Consider the following 24,536-nt stretch of genomic DNA (forward strand, 5'->3'; position numbering starts at 1 on the left):
TAGAAAATCTCCGTGTTTCGTCATTCACCATCGAATCGATATAACGCGAGATCGTCACATTGGTCGCATTTCTCTCTGAAACGGTTACATTTATGGTCTGCCAGCCCTTGTCGCGTGCTGCGGTATGTGGGGACAATACAAGCAGCACAGTAGAACACAGAAGAAGCATCTAAGTTGATGCAATCGCCCAGTAAGAAGAGCTACATTTATAGTTTTAGTTATCGATTATTGAATTATTGGTCGGTTTGGTGCCTTGGACATGACCGAGGACCTTAAGATTTTGCATGAACCGAGGACTGGTACCCACGTAACACAAGAAAATGTGAAAAGTGTTAAAATGTGGTAAAAACCTTAAAAAATCTCCGTGTTTCGTCATTCACCATCGAATCGATATAACGCGAGATCGTCACATTGGTCGCATTTCTCTCTGAAACGGTTACATTTATGGTCTGCCAGCCCTTGTCGCGTGCTGCGGTATGTGGGGACAATACAAGCAGCACAGTAGAACACAGAAGAAGCATCTAAGTTGATGCAATCGCCCAGTAAGAAGAGCTACATTTATAGTTTTAGTTATCGATTATTGAATTATTGGTCGATTTGGTGCCTTGGACATGACCGAGGACCTTAAGATTTTGCATGAACCGAGGACTGGCACCCACGTAACACGAGAAAATATGAAAAGTGTTAATATGTAGTAAAAACCTTAGAAAATCTCCGTGTTTCGTCATTCACCATCGAATCGATATAACGCGAGATCGTCACATTGGTCGCATTTCTCTCTGAAACGGTTACATTTATGGTCTGCCAGCCCTTGTCGCGTGCTGCGGTATGTGGGGACAATACAAGCAGCACAGTAGAACACAGAAGAAGCATCTAAGTTGATGCAATCGCCCAGTAAGAAGAGCTACATTTATAGTTTTAGTTATCGATTATTGAATTATTGGTCGGTTTGGTGCCTTGGACATGACCGAGGACCTTAAGATTTTGCATGAACCGAGGACTGGTACCCACGTAACACAAGAAAATGTGAAAAGGGTTAATATGTAGTAAAAACCTTAGAAAATCTCCGTGTTTCGTCATTCACCATCGAATCGATATAACGCGAGATCGTCACATTGGTCGCATTTCTCTCTGAAACGGTTACATTTATGGTCTGCCAGCCCTTGTCGCGTGCTGCGGTATGTGGGGACAATACAAGCAGCACAGTAGAACACAGAAGAAGCATCTAAGTTGATGCAATCGCTCAGTAAGAAGTGCTACATTTATAGTTTTAGTTATCGATTATTGAATTATTGGTCGGTATGGTGCCTTGGACATGACCGAGGGACCTTAAGATTTTGCATGATCCGAGGACTGGCAGCCACGTAACACGAGGAAATGTGAAAAGTGTTAATATGTAGTAAAAACCTTAGAAAATCTCCGTGTTTCGTCATTCACCATCGAATCGATATAACGCGAGATCGTCACATTGGTCGCATTTCTCTCTGAAACGGTTACATTTATGGTCTGCCAGCCCTTGTCGCGTGCTGCGGTATGTGGGGACAATACAAGCAGCACAGTAGAACACAGGAGAAGCATCTAAGTTGATGCAATCGCCCAGTAAGAAGAGCTACATTTATAGTTTTAGTTATCGATTATTGAATTATTGGTCGGTTTGGTGCCTTGTACATGACCGAGGACCTTAAGATTTTGCATGAACCGAGGACTGGCAGCCACGTAACACGAGAAAATGTGAAAAGTGTTAATATGTAGTAAAAACCTTAGAAAATCTCCGTGTTTCGTCATTCACCATCGAATCGATATAACGCGAGATCGTCACATTGGTGGCATTTCTCTCTGAAACGGTTACATTTATGGTCTGCCAGCCCTTGTCGCGTGCTGCGGTATGTGGGGACAATACAAGCAGCACAGTAGAACACAGGAGAAGCATCTAAGTTGATGCAATCGCCCAGTAAGAAGAGCTACATTTATAGTTTTAGTTATCGATTATTGAATTATTGGTCTTTTTGGTGCCTTGGACATGACCGAGGACCTTAAGATTTTGCATGAACCGAGGACTGGCAGCCACGTAACACGAGAAAATGTGAAAAGTGTTAATATGTAGTAAAAACCTTAGAAAATCTCCGTGTTTCGTCATTCACCATCGAATCGATATAACGCGAAATCGTCACATTGGTCGCATTTCTCTCTGAAACGGTTACATTTATGGTCTGCCAGCCCTGGTCGCGTGCTGCGGTATGTGGGGACAATACAAGCAGCACAGTAGAACACAGGAGAAGCATCTAAGTTGATGCAATCGCCCAGTAAGAAGAGCTACATTTATAGTTTTAGTTATCGATTATTGAATTATTGGTCAGTTTGGTGCCTTGGACATGACCGAGGACCTTAAGATTTTGGATGAACCGAGGACTGGCAGCCACGTAACACGAGAAAATGTGAAAAGTGTTAATATGTAGTAAAAACCTTAGAAAATCTCCGTGTTTCGTCATTCACCATCGAATCGATATAACGCGAGATCGTCGCATTGGTCGCATTTCTCTCTGAAACGGTTACATTTATGGTCTGCCAGCCCTTGTCGCGTGCTGCGGTATGTGGGGACAATACAAGCAGCACAGTAGAACACAGGAGAAGCATCTAAGTTGATGCAATCGCCCAGTAAGAAGAGCTACATTTATAGTTTTAGTTATCGATTATTGAATTATTGGTCGGTTTGGTGCCTTGGACATGACCGAGGACCTTAAGATTTTGCATGAACCGAGGACTGGCAGCCACGTAACACGAGAAAATGTGAAAAGTGTTAATATGTAGTAAAAACCTTAGAAAATCTCCTATTTCGTCATTCACCATCGAATCGATATAACGCGAGATCGTCACATTGGTCGCATTTCTCTCTGAAACGGTTACATTTATGGTCTGCCAGCCCTTGTCGCGTGCTGCGGTATGTGGGGACAATACAAGCAGCACAGTAGAACGCAGGAGAAGCATCTAAGTTGATGCAATCGCCCAGTAAGAAGAGCTACATTTATAGTTTTAGTTATCGATTATTAAATTATTGGTCGGTTTGGTGTCTTGGACATGACCGAGGACCTTAAGATTTTGCATGAACCGAGGACTAGCAGCCACGTAACACGAGGAAATGTGAAAAGTGTTAATATGTAGTAAAAACCTTAGAAAATCTCTGTGTTTCGTCATTCACCATCGAATCGATATAACGCGAGATCGTCACATTGGTCGCATTTCTCTCTGAAACGGTTACATTTATGGTCTGCCAGCCCTTGTCGCGTGCTGCGGTATGTGGGGACAATACAAGCAGCACAGTAGAACACAGGAGAAGCATCTAAGTTGATGCAATCGCCCAGTAAGAAGAGCTACATTTATAGTTTTAGTTATCGATTATTGAATTATTGGTCGGTTTGGTGCCTTGGACATGACCGAGGACCTTAAGATTTTGCATGAACCGAGGACTGGCAGCCACGTAACACGAGAAAATGTGAAAAGTGTTAATATGTAGTAAAAACCTTAGAAAATCTCCGTGTTTCGTCTTTCACCATCGAATCGATATAACGCGAGATCGTCACATTGGTCGCATTTCTCTCTGAAACGGTTACATTTATGGTCTGCCAGCCCTTGTCGCGTGCTGCGGTATGTGGGGACAATACAAGCAGCACAGTAGAAGACAGGAGAAGCATCTGAGTTGATGCAATCGCCCAGTAAGAAGAGCTACATTTATAGTTTTAGTTATCGATTATTAAATTATTGGTCGGTTTGGTGCCTTGGACATGACCGAGGACCTTAAGATTTTGCATGAACCGAGGACTGGCAGCCACGTAACACGAGAAAATGTGAAAAGTGTTAATATGTAGTAAAAACCTTAGAAAATCTCCGTGTTTCGTCATTCACCATCGAATCGATATAACGCGAGATCGTCACATTGGTCGCATTTCTCTCTGAAACGGTTACATTTATGGTCTGCCAGCCCTTGTCGCGTGCTGCGGTATGTGGGGACAATACAAGCAGCACAGTAGAACACAGGAGAAGCATCTAGGTTGATGCAATCGCCCAGTAAGAAGAGCTACATTTATAGTTTTAGTTATCAATTATTGAATTATTGGTCGGTTTGGTGCCTTGGACATGACCGAGGACCTTAAGATTTTGCATGAACCGAGGACTGGCAGCCACGTAACACGAGAAAATGTGAAAAGTGTTAATATGTAGTAAAAACCTTAGAAAATCTCCGTGTTTCGTCATTCACCATCGAATCGATATAACGCGAGATCGTCACATTGGTCGCATTTCTCTCTGAAACGGTTACATTTATGGTCTGCCAGCCCTTGTCGCGTGCTGCGGTATGTGGGGACAATACAAGCAGCACAGTAGAACACAGGAGAAGCATCTAAGTTGATGCAATCGCCCAGTAAGTAGAGCTACATTTATAGATTTATTTATCGATTATTGAATTATTGGTCGGTTTGGTGCCTTGGACATGACCGAGGACCTTAAGATTTTGCATGAACCGAGGACTGGCAGCCACGTAACACGAGAAAATGTGAAAAGTGTTAATATGTAGTAAAAACCTTAGAAAATCTTCGTGGTTCGTCATTCACCATCGAATCGATATAACGCGAGATCGTCACATTGGTCGCATTTCTCTCTGAAACGGTTACATTTATGGTCTGCCAGCCCATGTCGCGTGCTGCGGTATGTGGGGACAATACAAGCAGCACAGTAGAACACAGGAGAAGCATCGAAGTTGATGCAATCGCCCAGTAAGATGAGCTACATTTATAGTTTTAGTTATCGATTATTAAATTATTGGTCGGTTTGGTGCTTTGGACATGACAGAGGACCTTCAGATTGTGCATAAACCGAGGACTGGTACCCACGTAACACGAAAAAATGTGAAAAGTGTTAATATGTAGTAAAAACCTTTGAAAATCTCCGTGTTTCGTCATTCACCATCGAATCGATATAACGCGAGATCGTCACATTGGTCGCATTTCTCTCTGAAACGGTTACATTTATGGTCTGCCAGCCCTTGTCGCGTGCTGCGGTATGTGGGGACAATACAAGCAGCAGAGTAGAACACAGGAGAAGCATCTAAGTTGATGCAATCGCCCAGTAAGAAGACCTACATTTATAGTTTTAGTTATCGATTATTGAATTATTGGTCGGTTTGGTGCCTTGGACATGACCGAGGACCTAAGATTTTGCATGAACCGAGGACTGGCAGCCACGTAACACGAGAAAATGTGAAAAGTGTTAATATGTAGTAAAAACCTTAGAAAATCTCCGTGTTTCGTCATTCACCATCGAATCGATATAACGCGAGATCGTCACATTGGTCGCATTTCTCTCTGAAACGGTTACATTTATGGTCTGCCAGCCCTTGTCGCGTGCTGCGGTATGTGGGGACAATACAAGCAGCACAGTTGAACACAGGAGAAGCATCTAAGTTGATGCAATCGCCCAGTAAGTAGAGCTACATTTATAGATTTAGTTATCGATTATCAAATTATTGGTCGGTTTGGTGCCTTGGACATGACCGAGGACCTTAAGATTTTGCATGAACCGAGGACTGGCAGCCACGTAACACGAGAAAATGTGAAAAGTGTTAATATGTAGTAAAAACCTTAGAAAATCTCCGTGTTTCGTCATTCACCATCGAATCGATAAAACGCGAGATCGTCACATTGGTCGCATTTCTCTCTGAAACGGTTACATTTATGGTCTGCCAGCCCTTGTCGCGTGCTGCGGTATGTGGGGACAATACAAGCAGCACAGTAGAACACAGGAGAAGCATCTAAGTTGATGCAATCGCCCAGTAAGAAGAGCTACATTTATAGTTTTAGTTATCGATTATTGAATTATTGGTCGGTTTGGCGGCTTGGACATGACAGAGGACCTTAAGATTTTGCATGAACCGAGGACTGGCAGCCACGTAACACGAGAAAATGTGAAAAGTGTTAATATGTAGTAAAAACCTTAGAAAATCTCCGTGTTTCGTCATTCACCATCGAATCGATATAACGCGAGATCGTCACATTGGTCGCATTTCTCTCTGAAACGGTTACATTTATGGTCTGCCAGCCCTTGTCGCATGCTGCGGTATGTGGGGACAATACAAGCAGCACAGTAGAACACAGGAGAAGCATCTAAGTTGATGCAATCGCCCTGTAAGAAGAGCTACATTTATAGTTTTAGTTATCGATTATTAAATTATTGGTCGGTTTGGTGCCTTGGACATGACCGAGGACCTTAAGATTTTGCATGAACCGAGGACTGGCAGCCACGTAACACGAGAAAATGTGAAAAGTGTTAATATGTAGTAAAAACCTTAGAAAATCTCCGTGTTTCGTCATTCACCATCGAATCGATATAACGCGAGATCGTCACATTGGTCGCATTTCTCTCTGAAACGGTTACATTTATGGTCTGCCAGCCCTTCTCGCGTGCTGCGGTATGTGGGGACAATACAAGCAACACAGTAGAACACAGGAGAAGCATCTAAGGTGATGCAATCGCCCAGTAAGAAGAGCTACATTTATAGTTTTAGTTATCGATTATTGAATTATTGGTCGGTTTGGTGCCTTGGACATGACCGTGGACCTTAAGATTTTGCATGAACCGAGGACTGGCAGCCACGTAACACGAGAAAATGTGTTAATATGTAGTAAAAACCTTAGAAAATCTCCGTGTTTCGTCATTCACCATCGAATCGATATAACGCTAGATCGTCACATTGGTCGCATTTCTCTCTGAAACGGTTACATTTATGGTCTGCCAGCCCTTGTCGCGTGCTGCGGTATGTGGGGACAATACAAGCAGCACAGTAGAACACAGGAGAAGCATCTAAGTTGATGCAATCGCCCAGTAAGAAGAGCTACATTTATAGTTTTAGTTATCGATTATTGAATTATTGGTCGGTTTGGTGCCTTGGACATGACCGAGGACCTTAAGATTGTGCATGAACCGAGGACTGGTACCCACGTAACACGAGAAAATATGAAAAGTGTTAATATGTAGTAAAAACCTTAGAAAATCTCCGTGTTTCGTCATTCACCATCGAATCGATATAACGCGAGATCGTCACATTGGTCGCATTTCTCTCTGAAACGGTTACATTTATGGTCTGCCAGCCCTTGTCGCGTGCTGCGGTATGTGGGGACAATACAAGCAGCACAGTAGAACACAGGAGAAGCATCTAAGTTGATGCAATCGCCCAGTAAGAAGAGCTACATTTATAGTTTTAGTTATCGATTATTGAATTATTGGTCGGTTTGGTGCCTTGGACATGACCGAGGACCTTAAGATTTTGCATGAACCGAGGACTGGCAGCCACGTAACACGAGAAAATGTGAAAAGTGTTAATATGTAGTAAAAACCTTAGAAAATCTCCGTGTTTCGTCATTCACCATCGAATCGATATAACGCGAGATCGTCACATTGGTCGCATTTCTCTCTGAAACGGTTACATTTATGGTCTGCCAGCCCTTGTCGCGTGCTGCGGTATGTGGGGACAATACAAGCAGCACAGTAGAACACAGGAGAAGCATCTAAGTTGATGCAATCGCCCAGTAAGAAGAGCTACATTTATAGTTTTAGTTATCGATTATTAAATTATTGGTCGGTTTGGTGCCTTGGACATGACCGAGGACCTTAAGATTGTGCATGAACCGAGGACTGGCAGCCACGTAACACGAGAAAATGTGAAAAGTGTTAATATGTAGTAAAAACCTTAGAAAATCTCCGTGTTTCGTCATTCACCATCGAATCGATATAACGCGAGATCGTCACATTGGTCGCATTTCTCTCTGAAACGGTTACATTTATGGTCTGCCAGCCCTTGTCGCGTGCTGCGGTATGTGGGGACAATACAAGCAGCACAGTAGAACACAGGAGAAGCATCTAAGGTGATGCAATCGCCCAGTAAGAAGAGCTACATTTATAGTTTTAGTTATCGATTATTGAATTATTGGTCGGTTTGGTGCCTTGGACATGACCGAGGACCTTAAGATTGTGCATGAACCGAGGACTGGTACCCACGTAACACGAGAAAATATGAAAAGTGTTAATATGTAGTAAAAACCTTAGAAAATCTCCGTGTTTCGTCATTCACCATCGAATCGATAAAACGCGAGATCGTCACATTGGTCGCATTTCTCTCTGAAACGGTTACATTTATGGTCTGCCAGCCCTTGTCGCGTGCTGCGGTATGTGGGGACAATACAAGCAGCACAGTAGAACACAGGAGAAGCATCTAAGTTGATGCAATCGCCCAGTAAGAAGAGCTACTTTTATAGTTTTAGTTATCGATTATTGAATTATTGGTCGGTTTGGTGCCTTGGACATGACCGAGGACCTTAAGATTTTGCATGAACCGAGGACTGGTACCCACGTAACACGAGAAAATGTGAAAAGTGTTAATATGTAGTATAAACCTTAGAAAATCTAAGTGTTTCGTCATTCACCATCGAATCGATATAACGCGAGATCGTCACATTGGTCGCATTTCTCTCTGAAACGGTTACATTTATGGTCTGCCAGCCCTTGTCTCGTGCTGCGGTATGTGGGGACAATACAAGCAGCACAGTAGAACACAGAAGAAGCATCTAAGTTGATGCAATCGCCCAGTAAGAAGAGCTACATTTATAGTTTTAGTTATCGATTATTGAATTATTGGTCGATTTGGTGCCTTGGACATGACCGAGGACCTTAAGATTTTGCATGAACCGAGGACTGGTACCCACGTAACACGAGAAAATGTGAAAAGTGTTAATATGTAGTATAAACCTTAGAAAATCTAAGTGTTTCGTCATTCACCATCGAATCGATATAACGCGAGATCGTCACATTGGTCGCATTTCTCTCTGAAACGGTTACATTTATGGTCTGCCAGCCCTTGTCTCGTGCTGCGGTATGTGGGGACAATACAAGCAGCACAGTAGAACACAGGAGAAGCATCTAAGTTGATGCAATCGCCCAGTAAGAAGTGCTACATTTATAGTTTTAGTTATCGATTATTGAATTATTGGTCGATTTGGTGCCTTGGACATGACACAGGACCTTAAGATTTTGCATGAACCGAGGACTGTTACCCACGTATCACAAGAAAATGTGAAAAGTGTTAATATGTAGTAAAAACCTTAGAAAATCTCCGTGTTTCGTCATTCACCATCGAATCGATATAACGCGAGATCGTCACATTGGTCGCATTTCTCTCTGAAACGGTTACATTTATGGTCTGCCAGCCCTTGTCGCGTGCTGCGGTATGTGGGGACAATACAAGCAGCACAGTAGAACACAGAAGAAGCATCTAAGTTGATGCAATCGCCCAGTAAGAAGAGCTACATTTATAGTTTTAGTTATCGATTATTGAATTATTGGTCGGTTTGGTGCCTTGGACATGACCGAGGACCTTAAGATTTTGCATGAACCGAGGACTGGTACCCACGTAACACGAGAAAATGTGAAAAGTGTTAAAATGTGGTAAAAACCTTAAAAAATCTCCGTGTTTCGTCATTCACCATCGAATCGATATAACGCGAGATCGTCACATTGGTCGCATTTCTCTCTGAAACGGTTACATTTATGGTCTGCCAGCCCTTGTCGCGTGCTGCGGTATGTGGGGACAATACAAGCAGCACAGTAGAACACAGAAGAAGCATCTAAGTTGATGCAATCGCCCAGTAAGAAGAGCTACATTTATAGTTTTAGTTATCGATTATTGAATTATTGGTCGATTTGGTGCCTTGGACATGACCGAGGACCTTAAGATTTTGCATGAACCGAGGACTGGCACCCACGTAACACGAGAAAATATGAAAAGTGTTAATATGTAGTAAAAACCTTAGAAAATCTCCGTGTTTCGTCATTCACCATCGAATCGATATAACGCGAGATCGTCACATTGGTCGCATTTCTCTCTGAAACGGTTACATTTATGGTCTGCCAGCCCTTGTCGCGTGCTGCGGTATGTGGGGACAATACAAGCAGCACAGTAGAACACAGAAGAAGCATCTAGGTTGATGCAATCGCCCAGTAAGAAGAGCTACATTTATAGTTTTAGTTATCGATTATTGAATTATTGGTCGGTTTGGTGCCTTGGACATGACCGAGGACCTTAAGATTTTGCATGAACCGAGGACTGGTACCCACGTAACACAAGAAAATGTGAAAAGGGTTAATATGTAGTAAAAACCTTAGAAAATCTCCGTGTTTCGTCATTCACCATCGAATCGATATAACGCGAGATCGTCACATTGGTCGCATTTCTCTCTGAAACGGTTACATTTATGGTCTGCCAGCCCTTGTCGCGTGCTGCGGTATGTGGGGACAATACAAGCAGCACAGTAGAACACAGAAGAAGCATCTAAGTTGATGCAATCGCCCAGTAAGAAGAGCTACATTTATAGTTTTAGTTATCGATTATTGAATTATTGGTCGGTTTGGTGCCTTGGACATGACCGAGGACCTTAAGATTATGCATGAACCGAGGACTGGTACCCACGTAACACAATAAAATGTGAAAAGTGTTAATATGTAGTAGAAACCTTAGAAAATCTCCGTGTTTCGTCATTCACCATCGAATCGATATAACGCGAGATCGTCACATTGGTCGCATTAATCTCTGAAACGGTTACATTTATGGTCTGCCAGCCCTTGTCGCGTGCTGCGGTATGTGGGGACAATACAAGCAGCACAGTAGAAAACAGAAGAAGCATCTAAGTTGATGCAATCGCCCAGTAAGAAGAGCTACATTTATAGTTTTAGTTATCGGTTATTGAATTATTGGTCGATTTGGTGCCTTGGACATGACCGAGGACCTTAAGATTTTGCATGAACCGAGGACTGGCACCCACGTAACACGAGAAAATATGAAAAGTGTTAATATGTAGTAAAAACCTTAGAAAATCTCCGTGTTTAGTCATTCACCATCGAATCGATATAACGCGAGATCGTCACATTGGTCGCATTTCTCTCTGAAACGGTTACATTTATGGTCTGCCAGCCCTTGTCGCGTGCTGCGGTATGTGGGGACAATACAAGCAGCACAGTAGAACACAGCAGAAGCATCTAAGTTGATGCAATTGCCCAGTAAGAAGTGCTACATTTATAGTTTTAGTTATCGATTATTGAATTATTGGTCGGTTTGCTGCCTTGGACATGACCGTGGACCTTAAGATTTTGCATGAACCGAGGACTGGTACCCACGTAACACAAGAAAATGTGAAAAGTGTTAATATGTAGTAAAAACCTTAGAAAATCTCCGTGTTTCGTCATTCACCATCGAATCGATATAACGCGAGATCGTCACATTGGTCGCATTTCTCTCTGAAACGGTTACATTTATGGTCTGCCAGCCCTTGTCGCGTGCTGCGGTATGTGGGGACAATACAAGCAGCACAGTAGAACACAGAAGAAGCATCTAAGTTGATGCAATCGCTCAGTAAGAAGTGCTACATTTATAGTTTTAGTTATCGATTATTGAATTATTGGTCGGTATGGTGCCTTGGACATGACCGAGGGACCTTAAGATTTTGCATGATCCGAGGACTGGCAGCCACGTAACACGAGGAAATGTGAAAAGTGTTAATATGTAGTAAAAACCTTAGAAAATCTCCGTGTTTCGTCATTCACCATCGAATCGATATAACGCGAGATCGTCACATTGGTCGCATTTCTCTCTGAAACGGTTACATTTATGGTCTGCCAGCCCTTGTCGCGTGCTGCGGTATGTGGGGACAATACAAGCAGCACAGTAGAACACAGGAGAAGCATCTAAGTTGATGTAATCGCCCAGTAAGAAGAGCTACATTTATAGTTTTAGTTATCGATTATTGAATTATTGGTCGGTTTGGTGCCTTGTACATGACCGAGGACCTTAAGATTTTGCATGAACCGAGGACTGGCAGCCACGTAACACGAGAAAATGTGAAAAGTGTTAATATGTAGTAAAAACCTTAGAAAATCTCCGTGTTTCGTCATTCACCATCGAATCGATATAACGCGAGATCGTCACATTGGTGGCATTTCTCTCTGAAACGGTTACATTTATGGTCTGCCAGCCCTTGTCGCGTGCTGCGGTATGTGGGGACAATACAAGCAGCACAGTAGAACACAGGAGAAGCATCTAAGTTGATGCAATCGCCCAGTAAGAAGAGCTACATTTATAGTTTTAGTTATCGATTATTGAATTATTGGTCGGTTTGGTGCCTTGGACATGACCGAGGACCTTAAGATTTTGCATGAACCGAGGACTGGCAGCCACGTAACACGAGAAAATGTGAAAAGTGTTAATATGTAGTAAAAACCTTAGAAAATCTCCGTGTTTCGTCATTCACCATCGAATCGATATAACGCGAAATCGTCACATTGGTCGCATTTCTCTCTGAAACGGTTACATTTATGGTCTGCCAGCCCTGGTCGCGTGCTGCGGTATGTGGGGACAATACAAGCAGCACAGTAGAACACAGGAGAAGCATCTAAGTTGATGCAATCGCCCAGTAAGAAGAGCTACATTTATAGTTTTAGTTATCGATTATTGAATTATTGGTCAGTTTGGTGCCTTGGACATGACCGAGGACCTTAAGATTTTGGATGAACCGAGGACTGGCAGCCACGTAACACGAGAAAATGTGAAAAGTGTTAATATGTAGTAAAAACCTTAGAAAATCTCCGTGTTTCGTCATTCACCATCGAATCGATATAACGCGAGATCGTCGCATTGGTCGCATTTCTCTCTGAAACGGTTACATTTATGGTCTGCCAGCCCTTGTCGCGTGCTGCGGTATGTGGGGACAATACAAGCAGCACAGTAGAACACAGGAGAAGCATCTAAGTTGATGCAATCGCCCAGTAAGAAGAGCTACATTTATAGTTTTAGTTATCGATTATTGAATTATTGGTCGGTTTGGTGCCTTGGACATGACCGAGGACCTTAAGATTTTGCATGAACCGAGGACTGGCAGCCACGTAACACGAGAAAATGTGAAAAGTGTTAATATGTAGTAAAAACCTTAGAAAATCTCCTATTTCGTCATTCACCATCGAATCGATATAACGCGAGATCGTCACATTGGTCGCATTTCTCTCTGAAACGGTTACATTTATGGTCTGCCAGCCCTTGTCGCGTGCTGCGGTATGTGGGGACAATACAAGCAGCACAGTAGAACGCAGGAGAAGCATCTAAGTTGATGCAATCGCCCAGTAAGAAGAGCTACATTTATAGTTTTAGTTATCGATTATTAAATTATTGGTCGGTTTGGTGTCTTGGACATGACCGAGGACCTTAAGATTTTGCATGAACCGAGGACTAGCAGCCACGTAACACGAGGAAATGTGAAAAGTGTTAATATGTAGTAAAAACCTTAGAAAATCTCTGTGTTTCGTCATTCACCATCGAATCGATATAACGCGAGATCGTCACATTGGTCGCATTTCTCTCTGAAACGGTTACATTTATGGTCTGCCAGCCCTTGTCGCGTGCTGCGGTATGTGGGGACAATACAAGCAGCACAGTAGAACGCAGGAGAAGCATCTAAGTTGATGCAATCGCCCAGTAAGAAGAGCTACATTTATAGTTTTAGTTATCGATTATTAAATTATTGGTCGGTTTGGTGTCTTGGACATGACCGAGGACCTTAAGATTTTGCATGAACCGAGGACTAGCAGCCACGTAACACGAGAAAATGTGAAAAGTGTTAATATGTAGTAAAAACCTTAGAAAATCTCCGTGTTTCGTCATTCACCATCGAATCGATATAACGCGAGATCGTCACATTGGTCGCATTTCTCTCTGAAACGGTTACATTTATGGTCTGCCAGCCCTTGTCGCGTGCTGCGGTATGTGGGGACAATACAAGCAGCACAGTAGAACACAGGAGAAGCATCTAAGTTGATGCAATCGCCTAGTAAGATGAGCTACATTTATAGTTTTAGTTATCGATTATTAAATTATTGGTCGGTTTGGTGCTTTGGACATGACAGAGGACCTTCAGATTGTGCATGAACCGAGGACTGGTACCCACGTAACACGAAAAAATGTGAAAAGTGTTAATATGTAGTAAAAACCTTAGAAAATCTCTGTGTTTCGTCATTCACCATCGAATCGATATAACGCGAGATCGTCACATTGGTCGCATTTCTCTCTGAAACGGTTACATTTATGGTCTGCCAGCCCTTGTCGCGTGCTGCGGTATGTGGGGACAATACAAGCAGCACAGTAGAACACAGGAGAAGCATCTAAGTTGATGCAATCGCCCAGTAAGAAGACCTACATTTATAGTTTTAGTTATCGATTATTGAATTATTGGTCGGTTTGGTGCCTTGGACATGACCGAGGACCTTAAGATTTTGCATGAACCGAGGACTGGCAGCCACGTAACACGAGAAAATGTGAAAAGTGTTAATATGTAGTAAAAACCTTAGAAAATCTCCGTGTTTCGTCTTTCACCATCGAATCGATATAACGCGAGATCGTCACATTGGTCGCATTTCTCTCTGAAACGGTTACATTTATGGTCTGCCAGCCCTTGTCGCGTGCTGCGGTATGTGGGGACAATACAAGCAGCACAGTAGAAGACAGGAGAAGCATCTGAGTTGATGCAATCGCCCAGTAAGAAGAGCTACATTTATAGTTTTAGTTATCGATTATTAAATTATTGGTCGGTTTGGTGCCTTGGACATGACCGAGGACCTTAAGATTTTGCATGAACCGAGGACTGGCAGCCACGTAACACGAGAAAATGTGAAAAGTGTTAATATGTAGTAAAAACCTTAGAAAATCTCCGTGTTTCGTCATTCACCATCGAATCGATATAACGCGAGATCGTCACATTGGTCGCATTTCTCTCTGAAACGGTTACATTTATGGTCTGCCAGCCCTTGTCGCGTGCTGCGGTATGTGGGGACAATACAAGCAGCACAGTAGAACACAGGAGAAGCATCTAGGTTGATGCAATCGCCCAGTAAGAAGAGCTACATTTATAGTTTTAGTTATCAATTATTGAATTATTGGTCGGTTTGGTGCCTTGGACATGACCGAGGACCTTAAGATTTTGCATGAACCGAGGACTGGCAGCCACGTAACACGAGAAAATGTGAAAAGTGTTAATATGTAGTAAAAACCTTAGAAAATCTCCGTGTTTCGTCATTCACCATCGAATCGATATAACGCGAGATCGTCACATTGGTCGCATTTCTCTCTGAAACGGTTACATTTATGGTCTGCCAGCCCTTGTCGCGTGCTGCGGTATGTGGGGACAATACAAGCAGCACAGTAGAACACAGGAGAAGCATCTAAGTTGATGCAATCGCCCAGTAAGTAGAGCTACATTTATAGATTTATTTATCGATTATTGAATTATTGGTCGGTTTGGTGCCTTGGACATGACCGAGGACCTTAAGATTTTGCATGAACCGAGGACTGGCAGCCACGTAACACGAGAAAATGTGAAAAGTGTTAATATGTAGTAAAAACCTTAGAAAATCTTCGTGGTTCGTCATTCACCATCGAATCGATATAACGCGAGATCGTCACATTGGTCGCATTTCTCTCTGAAACGGTTACATTTATGGTCTGCCAGCCCATGTCGCGTGCTGCGGTATGTGGGGACAATACAAGCAGCACAGTAGAACACAGGAGAAGCATCGAAGTTGATGCAATCGCCCAGTAAGATGAGCTACATTTATAGTTTTAGTTATCGATTATTAAATTATTGGTCGGTTTGGTGCTTTGGACATGACAGAGGACCTTCAGATTGTGCATAAACCGAGGACTGGTACCCACGTAACACGAAAAAATGTGAAAAGTGTTAATATGTAGTAAAAACCTTAGAAAATCTCCGTGTTTCGTCATTCACCATCGAATCGATATAACGCGAGATCGTCACATTGGTCGCATTTCTCTCTGAAACGGTTACATTTATGGTCTGCCAGCCCTTGTCGCGTGCTGCGGTATGTGGGGACAATACAAGCAGCAGAGTAGAACACAGGAGAAGCATCTAAGTTGATGCAATCGCCCAGTAAGAAGACCTACATTTATAGTTTTAGTTATCGATTATTGAATTATTGGTCGGTTTGGTGCCTTGGACATGACCGAGGACCTAAGATTTTGCATGAACCGAGGACTGGCAGCCACGTAACACGAGAAAATGTGAAAAGTGTTAATATGTAGTAAAAACCTTAGAAAATCTCCGTGTTTCGTCATTCACCATCGAATCGATATAACGCGAGATCGTCACATTGGTCGCATTTCTCTCTGAAACGGTTACATTTATGGTCTGCCAGCCCTTGTCGCGTGCTGCGGTATGTGGGGACAATACAAGCAGCACAGTAGAACACAGGAGAGGCATCTAGGTTGATGCAATCGCCCAGTAAGAAGAGCTACATTTATAGTTTTAGTTATCAATTATTGAATTATTGGTCGGTTTGGTGCCTTGGACATGACCGAGGACCTTAAGATTTTGCATGAACCGAGGACTGGCAGCCACGTAACACGAGAAAATGTGAAAAGTGTTAATATGTAGTAAAAACCTTAGAAAATCTCCGTGTTTCGTCATTCACCATCGAATCGATATAACGCGAGATCGTCACATTGGTCGCATTTCTCTCTGAAACGGTTACATTTATGGTCTGCCAGCCCTTGTCGCGTGCTGCGGCATGTGGGGACAATACAAGCAGCACAGTTGAACACAGGAGAAGCATCTAAGTTGATGCAATCGCCCAGTAAGTAGAGCTACATTTATAGATTTAGTTATCGATTATCAAATTATTGGTCGGTTTGGTGCCTTGGACATGACCGAGGACCTTAAGATTTTGCATGAACCGAGGACTGGCAGCCACGTAACACGAGAAAATGTGAAAAGTGTTAATATGTAGTAAAAACCTTAGAAAATCTCCGTGTTTCGTCATTCACCATCGAATCGATAAAACGCGAGATCGTCACATTGGTCGCTTTTCTCTCTGAAACGGTTACATTTATGGTCTGCCAGCCCTTGTCGCGTGCTGCGGTATGTGGGGACAATACAAGCAGCACAGTAGAACACAGGAGAAGCATCTAAGTTGATGCAATCGCCCAGTAAGAAGAGCTACTTTTATAGTTTTAGTTATCGATTATTGAATTATTGGTCGGTTTGGTGCCTTGGACATGACCGAGGACCTTTAGATATTGCATGAACCGAGGACTGGCAGCCACGTAACACGAGAAAATGTGAAAAGTGTTAATATGTAGTAAAAACCTTAGAAAATCTCCGTGTTTCGTCATTCACCATCGAATCGATATAACGCGAGATCGTCACATTGGTCGCATTTCTCTCTGAAACGGTTACATTTATGGTCTGCCAGCCCTTGTCGCGTGCTGCGGTATGTGGGGACAATACAAGCAACACAGTAGAACACAGGAGAAGCATCTAAGTTGATGCAATCGCCCAGTAAGAAGAGCTACATTTATAGTTTTAGTTATCGATTATTGAATTATTGGTCGGTTTGGTGCCTTGGACATGACCGAGGACCTTAAGATTTTGCATGAACCGAGGACTGGCAGCCACGTAACACGAGAAAATGTGAAAAGTGCTAATAAGTAGTAAAAACCTTAGAAAATCTCCGTGTTTCGTCATTCACCATCGAATCGATATAACGCGAGATCGTCACATTGGTCGCATTTCTCTCTGAAACGGTTACATTTATGGTCTGCCAGCCCTTGTCGCGTGCTGCGGTATGTGGGGACAATACAAGCAGCACAGTAGAACACAGGAGAAGCATCTAAGTTGATGCAATCGCCCAGTAAGAAGAGCTACATTTATAGTTTTAGTTATCGATTATTGAATTATTGGTCGGTTTGGCGGCTTGGACATGACAGAGGACCTTAAGATTTTGCATGAACCGAGGACTGGCAGCCACGTAACACGAGAAAATGTGAAAAGTGTTAATATGTAGTAAAAACCTTTGAAAATCTCCGTGTTTCGTCATTCACCATCGAATCGATATAACGCGAGATCGTCACATTGGTCGCATTTCTCTCTGAAACGGTTACATTTATGGTCTGCCAGCCCTTGTCGCATGCTGCGGTATGTGGGGACAATACAAGCAGCACAGTAGAACACAGAAGAAGCATCTAAGTTGATGCAATCGCCCTGTAAGAAGAGCTACATTTATAGTTTTAGTTATCGATTATTAAATTATTGGTCGGTTTGGTGCCTTGGACATGACCGAGGACCTTAAGATTTTGCATGAACCGAGGACTGGCAGCCACGTAACACGAGAAAATGTGAAAAGTGTTAATATGTAGTAAAAACCTTAGAAAATCTCCGTGTTTCGTCATTCACCATCGAATCGATATAACGCGAGATCGTCACATTGGTCGCATTTCTCTCTGAAACGGTTACATTTATGGTCTGCCAGCCCTTCTCGCGTGCTGCGGTATGTGGGGACAATACAAGCAACAGAGTAGAACACAGGAGAAGCATCTAAGGTGATGCAATCGCCCAGTAAGAAGAGCTACATTTATAGTTTTAGTTATCGATTATTGAATTATTGGTCGGTTTGGTGCCTTGGACATGACCGTGGACCTTAAGATTTTGCATGAACCGAGGACTGGCAGCCACGTAACACGAGAAAATGTGAAAAGTGTTAATATGTAGTAAAAACCTTAGAAAATCTCCGTGTTTCGTCATTCACCATCGAATCGATATAACGCTAGATCGTCACATTGGTCGCATTTCTCTCTGAAACGGTTACATTTATGGTCTGCCAGCCCTTGTCGCGTGCTGCGGTATGTGGGGACAATACAAGCAGCACAGTAGAACACAGGAGAAGCATCTAAGTTGATGCAATCGCCCAGTAAGAAGAGCTACATTTATAGTTTTAGTTATCGATTATTGAATTATTGGTCGGTTTGGTGCCTTGGACATGACCGAGGACCTTAAGATTGTGCATGAACCGAGGACTGGTACCCACGTAACACGAGAAAATATGAAAAGTGTTAATATGTAGTAAAAACCTTAGAAAATCTCCGTGTTTCGTCATTCACCATCGAATCGATATAACGCGAGATCGTCACATTGGTCGCATTTCTCTCTGAAACGGTTACATTTATGATCTGCCAGCCCTTGTCGCGTGCTGCGGTATGTGGGGACAATACAAGCAGCACAGTAGAACACAGGAGAAGCATCTAAGTTGATGCAATCGCCCAGTAAGAAGAGCTACATTTATAGTTTTAGTTATCGATTATTGAATTATTGGTCGGTTTGGTGCCTTGGACATGACCGAGGACCTTAAGATTTTGCATGAACCGAGGACTGGCAGCCACGTAACACGAGAAAATGTGAAAAGTGTTAATATGTAGTAAAAACCTTAGAAAATCTCCGTGTTTCGTCATTCACCATCGAATCGATATAACGCGAGATCGTCACATTGGTCGCATTTCTCTCTGAAACGGTTACATTTATGGTCTGCCAGCCCTTGTCGCGTGCTGCGGTATGTGGGGACAATACAAGCAGCACAGTAGAACACAGGAGAAGCATCTAAGTTGATGCAATCGCCCAGTAAGAAGTGCTACATTTATAGTTTTAGTTATCGATTATTGAATTATTGGTCGATTTGGTGCCTTGGACATGACACAGGACCTTAAGATTTTGCATGAACCGAGGACTGTTACCCACGTATCACAAGAAAATGTGAAAAGTGTTAATATGTAGTAAAAACCTTAGAAAATCTCCGTGTTTCGTCATTCACCATCGAATCGATATAACGCGAGATCGTCACATTGGTCGCATTTCTCTCTGAAACGGTTACATTTATGGTCTGCCAGCCCTTGTCGCGTGCTGCGGTATGTGGGGACAATACAAGCAGCACAGTAGAACACAGGAGAAGCATCTAAGTTGATGCAATCGCCCAGTAAGAAGAGCTACATTTATAGTTTTAGTTATCGATTATTGAATTATTGGTCGGTTTGGTGCCTTGTACATGACCGAGGACCTTAAGATTTTGCATGAACCGAGGACTGGCAGCCACGTAACTCGAGAAAATGTGAAAAGTGTTAATATGTAGTAAAAACCTTAGAAAATCTCCGTGTTTCGTCATTCACCATCGAATCGATATAACGCGAGATCGTCACATTGGTGGCATTTCTCTCTGAAACGGTTACATTTATGGTCTGCCAGCCCTTGTCGCGTGCTGCGGTATGTGGGGACAATACAAGCAGCACAGTATAGAACACAGGAGAAGCATCTAAGTTGATGCAATCGCCCAGTAAGAAGAGCTACATTTATAGTTTTAGTTATCGATTATTGAATTATTGGTCGGTTTGGTGCCTTGGACATGACCGAGGACCTTAAGATTTTGCATGAACCGAGGACTGGCAGCCACGTAACACGAGAAAATGTGAAAAGTGTTAATATGTAGTAAAAACCTTAGAAAATCTCCGTGTTTCGTCATTCACCATCGAATCGATATAACGCGAAATCGTCACATTGGTCGCATTTCTCTCTGAAACGGTTACATTTATGGTCTGCCAGCCCTGGTCGCGTGCTGCGGTATGTGGGGACAATACAAGCAGCACAGTAGAACACAGGAGAAGCATCTAAGTTGATGCAATCGCCCAGTAAGAAGAGCTACATTTATAGTTTTAGTTATCGATTATTGAATTATTGGTCAGTTTGGTGCCTTGGACATGACCGAGGACCTTAAGATTTTGGATGAACCGAGGACTGGCAGCCACGTAACACGAGAAAATGTGAAAAGTGTTAATATGTAGTAAAAACCTTAGAAAATCTCCGTGTTTCGTCATTCACCATCGAATCGATATAACGCGAGATCGTCGCATTGGTCGCATTTCTCTCTGAAACGGTTACATTTATGGTCTGCCAGCCCTTGTCGCGTGCTGCGGTATGTGGGGACAATACAAGCAGCACAGTAGAACACAGGAGAAGCATCTAAGTTGATGCAATCGCCCAGTAAGAAGAGCTACATTTATAGTTTTAGTTATCGATTATTGAATTATTGGTCGGTTTGGTGCCTTGGACATGACCGAGGACCTTAAGATTTTGCATGAACCGAGGACTGGCAGCCACGTAACACGAGAAAATGTGAAAAGTGTTAATATGTAGTAAAAACCTTAGAAAATCTCCTATTTCGTCATTCACCATCGAATCGATATAACGCGAGATCGTCACATTGGTCGCATTTCTCTCTGAAACGGTTACATTTATGGTCTGCCAGCCCTTGTCGCGTGCTGCGGTATGTGGGGACAATACAAGCAGCATAGTAGAACGCAGGAGAAGCATCTAAGTTGATGCAATCGCCCAGTAAGAAGAGCTACATTTATAGTTTTAGTTATCGATTATTAAATTATTGGTCGGTTTGGTGTCTTGGACATGACCGAGGACCTTAAGATTTTGCATGAACCGAGGACTAGCAGCCACGTAACACGAGGAAATGTGAAAAGTGTTAATATGTAGTAAAAACCTTAGAAAATCTCTGTGTTTCGTCATTCACCATCGAATCGATATAACGCGAGATCGTCACATTGGTCGCATTTCTCTCTGAAACGGTTACATTTATGGTCTGCCAGCCCTTGTCGCGTGCTGCGGTATGTGGGGACAATACAAGCAGCACAGTAGAACACAGGAGAAGCATCTAAGTTGATGCAATCGCCCAGTAAGAAGAGCTACATTTATAGTTTTAGTTATCGATTATTGAATTATTGGTCGGTTTGGTGCCTTGGACATGACAGAGGACCTTAAGATTTTGCATGAACCGAGGACTGGCAGCCACGTAACACGAGAAAATGTGAAAAGTGTTAATATGTAGTAAAAACCTTAGAAAATCTCCGTGTTTCGTCATTCACCATCGAATCGATATAACGCGAGATCGTCACATTGGTCGCATTTCTCTCTGAAACGGTTACATTTATGGTCTGCCAGCCCTTGTCGCGTGCTGCGGTATGTGGGGACAATACAAGCAGCACAGTAGAACGCAGGAGAAGCATCTAAGTTGATGCAATCGCCCAGTAAGAAGAGCTACATTTATAGTTTTAGTTATCGATTATTAAATTATTGGTCGGTTTGGTGTCTTGGACATGACCGAGGACCTTAAGATTTTGCATGAACCGAGGACTAGCAGCCACGTAACACGAGAAAATGTGAAAAGTGTTAATATGTAGTAAAAACCTTAGAAAATCTCCGTGTTTCGTCATTCACCATCGAATCGATATAACGCGAGATCGTCACATTGGTCGCATTTCTCTCTGAAACGGTTACATTTATGGTCTGCCAGCCCTTGTCGCGTGCTGCGGTATGTGGGGACAATACAAGCAGCACAGTAGAACACAGGAGAAGCATCTAAGTTGATGCAATCGCCCAGTAAGATGAGCTACATTTATAGTTTTAGTTATCGATTATTAAATTATTGGTCGGTTTGGTGCTTTGGACATGACAGAGGACCTTCAGATTGTGCATGAACCGAGGACTGGTACCCACGTAACACGAAAAAATGTGAAAAGTGTTAATATGTAGTAAAAACCTTAGAAAATCTCCGTGTTTCGTCATTCACCATCGAATCGATATAACGCGAGATCGTCACATTGGTCGCATTTCTCTCTGAAACGGTTACATTTATGGTCTGCCAGCCCTTGTCGCGTGCTGCGGTATGTGGGGACAATACAAGCAGCACAGTAGAACACAGGAGAAGCATCTAAGTTGATGCAATCGCCCAGTAAGAAGACCTACATTTATAGTTTTAGTTATCGATTATTGAATTATTGGTCGGTTTGGTGCCTTGGACATGACCGAGGACCTTAAGATTTTGCATGAACCGAGGACTGGCAGCCACGTAACACGAGAAAATGTGAAAAGTGTTAATATGTAGTAAAAACCTTAGAAAATCTCCTTGTTTCGTCTTTCACCATCGAATCGATATAACGCGAGATCGTCACATTGGTCGTATTTCTCTCTGAAACGGTTACATTTATGGTCTGCCAGCCCTTGTCGCGTGCTGCGGTATGTGTGGACATTACAAGCAGCACAGTAGAACACAGGAGAAGCATCTAAGTTGATGCAATCGCCCAGTAAGAAGAACTACATTTATAGTTTTAGTTATCGATTATTGAATTATTGGTTGGTTTGGTGCCTTGGACATGACCGAGGACCTTAAGATTTTGCATGAACCGAGGACTGGCAGCCACGTAACACGAGAAAATGTGAAAAGTGTTAATATGTAGTAAAAACCTTAGAAAATCTCCGTGTTTCGTCATTCACCATCGAATCGATATAACGCGAGATCGTCACATTGGTCGCATTTCTCTCTGAAACGGTTACATTTATGGTCTGCCAGCCCTTGTCGCGTGCTGCGGTATGTGGGGACAATACAAGCAGCACAGTAGAACACAGGAGAAGCATCTAGGTTGATGCAATCGCCCAGTAAGAAGAGCTACATTTATAGTTTTAGTTATCAATTATTGAATTATTGGTCGGTTTGGTGCCTTGGACATGACCGAGGACCTTAAGATTTTGCATGAACCGAGGACTGGCAGCCACGTAACACGAGAAAATGTGAAAAGTGTTAATATGTAGTAAAAACCTTAGAAAATCTCCGTGTTTCGTCATTCACCATCGAATCGATATAACGCGAGATCGTCACATTGGTCGCATTTCTCTCTGAAACGGTTACATTTATGGTCTGCCAGCCCTTGTCGCGTGCTGCGGTATGTGGGGACAATACAAGCAGCACAGTAGAACACAGGAGAAGCATCTAAGTTGATGCAATCGCCCAGTAAGTAGAGCTACATTTATAGATTTATTTATCGATTATTGAATTATTGGTCGGTTTGGTGCCTTGGACATGACCGAGGACCTTAAGATTTTGCATGAACCGAGGACTGGCAGCCACGTAACACGAGAAAATGTGAAAAGTGTTAATATGTAGTAAAAACCTTAGAAAATCTTCGTGGTTCGTCATTCACCATCGAATCGATATAACGCGAGATCGTCACATTGGTCGCATTTCTCTCTGAAACGGTTACATTTATGGTCTGCCAGCCCATGTCGCGTGCTGCGGTATGTGGGGACAATACAAGCAGCACAGTAGAACACAGGAGAAGCATCGAAGTTGATGCAATCGCCCAGTAAGATGAGCTACATTTATAGTTTTAGTTATCGATTATTAAATTATTGGTCGGTTTGGTGCTTTGGACATGACAGAGGACCTTCAGATTGTGCATAAACCGAGGACTGGTACCCACGTAACACGAAAAAATGTGAAAAGTGTTAATATGTAGTAAAAACCTTAGAAAATCTCCGTGTTTCGTCATTCACCATCGAATCGATATAACGCGAGATCGTCACATTGGTCGCATTTCTCTCTGAAACGGTTACATTTATGGTCTGCCAGCCCTTGTCGCGTGCTGCGGTATGTGGGGACAATACAAGCAGCAGAGTAGAACACAGGAGAAGCATCTAAGTTGATGCAATCGCCCAGTAAGAAGACCTACATTTATAGTTTTAGTTATCGATTATTGAATTATTGGTCGGTTTGGTGCCTTG

The sequence above is a fragment of the Schistocerca nitens genome, unplaced genomic scaffold (genome assembly GCF_023898315.1).
Source record: "Schistocerca nitens isolate TAMUIC-IGC-003100 unplaced genomic scaffold, iqSchNite1.1 HiC_scaffold_468, whole genome shotgun sequence".
NCBI lineage: Eukaryota > Metazoa > Arthropoda > Insecta > Orthoptera > Acrididae > Schistocerca > Schistocerca nitens.